Genomic DNA, 6062 nt, shown 5'->3' with positions numbered 1-6062 from the left:
GGCGTAGAGACGGTGCTCACGAAGTTTAGTTAGCACCAGACGGAGATGTTCCTCATGTTCATCTTCGGTTTTGGAGTAGATCAGAATATCGTCGATGTAGACCACGACGAACTTGTCAAGATACTCCATGAAAACAGAGTTCATGAGCCGCATAAAAGTGGCTGGAGCATTTGTAAGGCCAAAGGACATGACAGTATACTCGTAAAGACCATAACGAGTTGTGAACGCTGTCTTTGGAATGTCCTCCTTGCGGATTTTGATTTGATGGTACCCTGATCTCAAATCCATCTTTGAGAAGACTGTGGCACCGGACAACTGATCAAAAAGATCATTGATTATAGGAAGAGGGTATTTGTTCTTCATTGTCACTACGTTGAGCGGACGGTAATCAACAACCAGCCGCGGAATGTTTGTATCTCTCTTCTTGACAAAGAGGGCAGGGCAACCCCAGGAAGAAGTACTAGGTTGGATGAAGTTCTTCTCTTCTAACTCCTCTAACTGCTTCTTCAGTTCGACCAGCTCTTCCGGAGGCATACGATATGGTCTCCGGGAAACAGGGGCAGCTCCGGGAACCAACTCAATGACAAAGTCCACACTTCGATCAGGTGGCATGCCAGGTAACTCTTCAGGGAAAACATCTGGAAAGTCACGGACCACCCAGACATCAGAGATTTCTGGTTTAGGCAGGGCTTCAATAGCATACAACTCGACTTCAGGGGTAAACCTTGCCGACGGAGGTATTGAGGATGGAGCCCAGTACAGAACACTTTTGCCGGAAAGATTGGTCAATACAACAGACCTAGCTGCGCAATCAATGATAGCCTTGTGCTTTACTAGCCAATCCATGCCCAAGATGATATCAATGTCAGTTGACTTGAGGGCAATGAGAGAGGTGGGGAACCACACTGGCCCTATACTGATTATAACCTCAGGGGTAATCCAGATAGTTTGCCAATGAGAACCAGGAGTTGTGATCTCTAGAGGGGAAGGCATTGTCTCGAAGGGTATATCATGCCTTTGTGCAAACTCTTGAGATATGAATGTATGCGATGCTCCAGAATCAAACAGAACTGTAGCTAGGATTGAGTTTATATAGAGCGTACCCATTAGGACGCTTGGATCCTTTTCAGCCTCATCAACAGAGACATGGGTCAGACGAGCACGACAATAGGAGGGATCAACGGAATGGATCTTGGGTTAAAGGCCAGCATCATGTACTTAGATTCACATTAAGTGAACCCAGCACAATCCGGGACCTTCGGTTCAAGTCCAGGGGGAAACACAAATAAAGGGGTAACTACTATCTGAGTGACACAGAGGACACTGCGAGGTAGTAATCACAAGGTAACTTAAGAAGCCATACCTAGCTTCAAAAGTATTATTCAAGAAAATTAGACAGGGAAGGAGGCATCCAAGGTAAGAAGAAACCTTGAAGCCTAGAACAGAATTATGTGGAACCCACAAAGTAAAAAGATCATGAGAAACGGATTTCTTGGAAAGGATTTCAACGGAATGATAACATTCACTGAATAGAAGGAACAAGATTCAGATTAACTGAGGTAACTTTAGGAACACTGAGCTAAGCAACCAAGTACGGAGTACTTTTTAGACAAAACAACCCAAACCCGTAGATCCTATAAGTTTGGAAATAACAGGGTAGAGGTAAAACCTTTTTCAATCAAAACAAGGTAAGATGACTCAGCATTAGAATGACACCAGATAAGGAGTAAAAAGAATCCTATTCAGATGCTTTTGCAAATACTTTTAGCTTTCAAATAGTTTTCACAACTACTAGACTCAACATCGACCAGTCGAAAGGGTTTCCTATAGGCAGTCCTGCTCTGATACCAAAACCTGTCGCGACCCCGGAGGTCGGGGCTAGACAAACCCAGATATCACATCTGGCATAAGCCTAACCTAGATCTCTAGGGCCTACAGGGTGAGAATCGGTAACACAACAGTGACTCTACGACTCAAAGCAAATATATTACAACTCTTAGCAGAGTTAAGATCCAAATTTATTACACGCAGAGGTCACTGACCACAATCCAACAAGCAACGGAAAGCAAATTATGTTATCTATATAACAAGACTGCAAAGGGCCTAAGAGGCCATAACATAAGACGACGTCCCAGCCCATAAGTCGCAGGCTGCCGCCTGAGGAACTCCGAACTACTCGTCGACGTCAAGGTAGAAGCCACCATCAGTTGCAAGGACTTCCTCTGAAACAAAGCATGCAAGGCTGAGTACAGGGACTCAGCAAGACTTAGTACAACCTGTTAGCAAAGCGGGTATGCGAGGCTTTATGTGGAGCTTATTTTGCGGAAAGCCAGTTTTCCTTTGTAAACAGGAGGGAGCAGAAGCTCGTGTATTCAGACCATTTTCAAAAGGGGTAAGAGAGCGATATCAACTCTAGCTCTAAGATCATCATGTTGAATCCACCGAATCTTCATCATCACCTGAACCTATTACCTAGGATCACCCCTCGACACCCTGAGAAGGGATCCTTATCACACATTGACAGCATGTTTTACGATTAGGTTCAAGTTGTCTATGATCACAAAATCCATCACCAAGTCGTCCGTAACCGTGGACACGGCTTTTCGAAAAGATTTACCCTGCAGGGGTGTACAACTTTACCCACACGCGCCGACCGACTCTTAGTGCCACTAGATTAACACACTTCCTTGGTGTGCCGACAGAGGGTGGTCGACCAAAACCTTTCCCTTACTTCGCCTATTCCATGAGTCAAACTAACTGGGGAGCTCCGTCATCGTAGGTAGCCATTCTCCGAGGCGGTCCCGGTCATTGTGTGCAGGGGATCCAGTTCAATGCCTCCAGCATCCTTCACCCTAGCCACGCCCTGTATGATGCACTTTGAAAACCTTTTCCACCTTTCCCCCATGCGTATGGCAAATGGAACTCGGAAACTAATTGACTCATGGGTAAGCTAGGTAAGTTCGGGCCAAGGGGTTCCCATGGGCCCCGTGTGGTTGTACGCTCAGTCTTGGTTCCGAAGGCGAGAACTCAGGTCCTAGTATCGGCGAGAACGAGTCAAATCACCACATCCCCATGTGGCGGCCCATCCAAGCCTTTAGCATGTTTATTAACATCATCACTGATCTTACCACGTCATCCTGTCAAACTAGGTTCATTCGTAGCTCTGATTCATCAACCGGATGGATCAGACTTCAACAGCTAAGCATGGCTAAGCATAACACATATACGGCTCTAGCGATGCGAACAAGCTCAGACCTAGTTTTCTTTGGGAGCGGTGGATCAGTAACTCTGGGCTACAAGGATGGAATTATGCACACATAGGATATCTACAACTGCCGATAAAACATATTTGAAGCGGATGCAATATGTAAGAACCAGAAGTAAAGCATTTCGAAACCATATATGAACCAAGTTAGGGCTTGCCTTGTCCCTCGTTGTTGTGATGCTGCTCTTCAGGGGCGTTGATCTCAGGCTCGCGTTCGGTCCCTATCGAGAAGAACCAAATACCGGAAAGGAAGAGCACAATCAAGACAAGGTACAATGCAATGCACATAAAATATGATGACATGTCATATTAAAGGGGTTTGGGTAACCCTAGGTGCATCGATGGAAATTAAAGGGGTTCGGCTTCGAACCCCGACATATGAGAGGGGTCAAATTAGGGTTTCTACTAAGGCTCATATTTAATTGGTTCAAAGATGTATGAAACATGGATAAACAATTAGGAAATGTTTTTCTGATCATTTTGATATATAATTTCATATTTTTCTCATTTAAAATGAATTACTTATGAATTTCTAGGATTTAATTCATTTTAAATCAATTTCTGAAAATTATACAAAAAATAATAAAAGTTTAATAATTTGGACCCACTTGTCATAATTTTATTCTTTTCTAAAATATTTCCTAATTATTAAAATCCTGACAGATGGGGTCCACCTGTCATATTATTTTCTATTTAAGAAATACAGAAATTACAGAAATGAATTACGGAAAATCAGAAAACGATTAATGACGTCACGCTGACGTCGCCATGGCTCACAGATGAGCTCGGGTGGAGCTCCAATCCACCGATTCGGGCCGCGATTGGAGGCGGGCTAGTGGGGGAAATACTCGGGGCGACGTGGGCGACCGAATAGTGGCGGCGCCGCCCACGATTGGCCACCGGAGCATGGCCGGCGGCGAGCGTATGCGGCGGCCGGGGCAGGTGCCTCGCGGCGGCGGCGCTAGGGAGGGAGATGGGCCAAGGCGAGGGGCTGGGGAGGAGCGGCAGCTCACCGCGAGCAAGATGGCGTGGTCGACGGTGGCCGGGGATGCTCGCCGGCGCCGGAATCGACGGTGGCCGGTCGTCCCTGCAAGCAGTAGGGTTAGGGTTTGGGGGATCACGGGAGAGCGCCGGAGAGGGGAGAGTGGGGCTAGGGTTTAGGACGGCGGCGGCGAGCTATTTGTAGGTCGCCGGGGGCGGCGGAGCTCATCCTGGCCGCCGGCACCATCGGGTGGCCGGGCGGCTGCCAGGCAGGTGCTTTGGTCGGCGGGAGAGACGATGGAACAATTGCAAAAACCCCCCTAGGAAGTTTGGGCTGGGGTGCGGCTGCTGTTGGGCCACCTGGGCCGAGCTGGGCTGCGGCCAAGAAGGAAAAGAGAGAGAGGAAGGGGGCCGAGCCCAGGGAGAGAAATAGAGAGGGTTTCTCCCTATTTTTTTCTTCTTTTTCTTTTTCTGGTTTTCTATTTCTAAACCATATTCAAATCTGTTTTTGAATAGAGTTTGAAAACTCAAAAATTGTCCAAGAATAATAAACACACATGGCTCATTGAACAACAACAAAGCCATGTTGTCTATTTTATAAAAACTTGAGAGATTTTGAATGGAGAAGAAACAGAGAGAGATTTGCATAATTGTAAATGGAAATGCAAATTTTACTCAAATGCAAACTAAATGCATGAAATGCACATTATCACCCATTTATTTAGATAAACAAGGTTGGGATGTTACACCCTGCATACCCACCCTTTTGTCCATCCGTACATCCCCGGTAGACATCTCCCGATCATACGGCTTTACCCCCTGATGTGGACTAAGTCCAAGGATGTGCCCGATCTTCAAGGATTTGGGTGGAACTCGTGGGGGTAGGTGGATGAACGCGATGAACACGAAGAACGCGAGGGGGAATCGTGGGGATACAACACACACACGCACACAAACCGGTTTTCCCTCGTAGGCCCGATACACCTACTCGATAGAGGTTGCGAGAAAAGACCTTCCGGTAGAAGTCCCGCAAAGAGATCGACAAATCGAAGCTCGCAAGATCTAGAAGGGTGAAAAGACCGGAAGGTTGATAGAAGTGCAAGCAAAAGACCAAATAGGTAGAAGTGCAAGCAAAAGATCAAACAAACGGTAGAAGTCACCGAAGAGATCTTGACAAGTCGATAAGGAGCCCGGGTGGGTACAAGATCAAAGATCTAGGTAGGGTTCCCACAAGGGTGAGCTAAGCTCAGGTTTAATTTCACATCAAGTCTAATCTCAGATCTGAGCCAACAAGGCTATTTATAGGTGGGGGCGAAGGGTTAAGTTACACGCTGAAAAGTGCTGTCTGGCTGAAGTTCGATGGGGCGGAAGTTCCGGTCAACTTGGGCGGAAGTTCCGGTCAGGGGCGGAAGTTCCGGTCTGGAGGGGCGGAAGTTCCGGCCAAGTTCCGGCCTTGTTCCCGAATTGCGCCATTGTCCCGCAGTAACATCCAGTATGGTTTTTGCCGACTTTCGGAACTTGAGCGGAACTTGGGCGGAAGTTCCGGTGGGCGGAAGTTCCGGTCTCCAGGGGCGGAAGTTCCGGCTGGATTCTTTCTTCTGGGCGCTGGAAGGCATCTTGAGAGCATCTGGCCGGAAGTTCCGGTCCTGGGGGCGGAAGTTCCGACCTGGGCGCTGTAGCTCCATCTTCATCATTTCTAGCTCTCTCTCCATTGGCTTGGTCTTCATGGTTCGCTTCTTGGTCGATGTACCTGATTGAACATAGGGTATTGGCATGAAGTAGCAAGCCATCCAAAGGGGTGTCAAAAGCATACATG

Source organism: Lolium perenne, chromosome 1 (genome assembly GCF_019359855.2).
Source record: "Lolium perenne isolate Kyuss_39 chromosome 1, Kyuss_2.0, whole genome shotgun sequence".
Taxonomy (NCBI): domain Eukaryota; kingdom Viridiplantae; phylum Streptophyta; class Magnoliopsida; order Poales; family Poaceae; genus Lolium; species Lolium perenne.
This window is presented reverse-complemented; position numbering follows the sequence as displayed.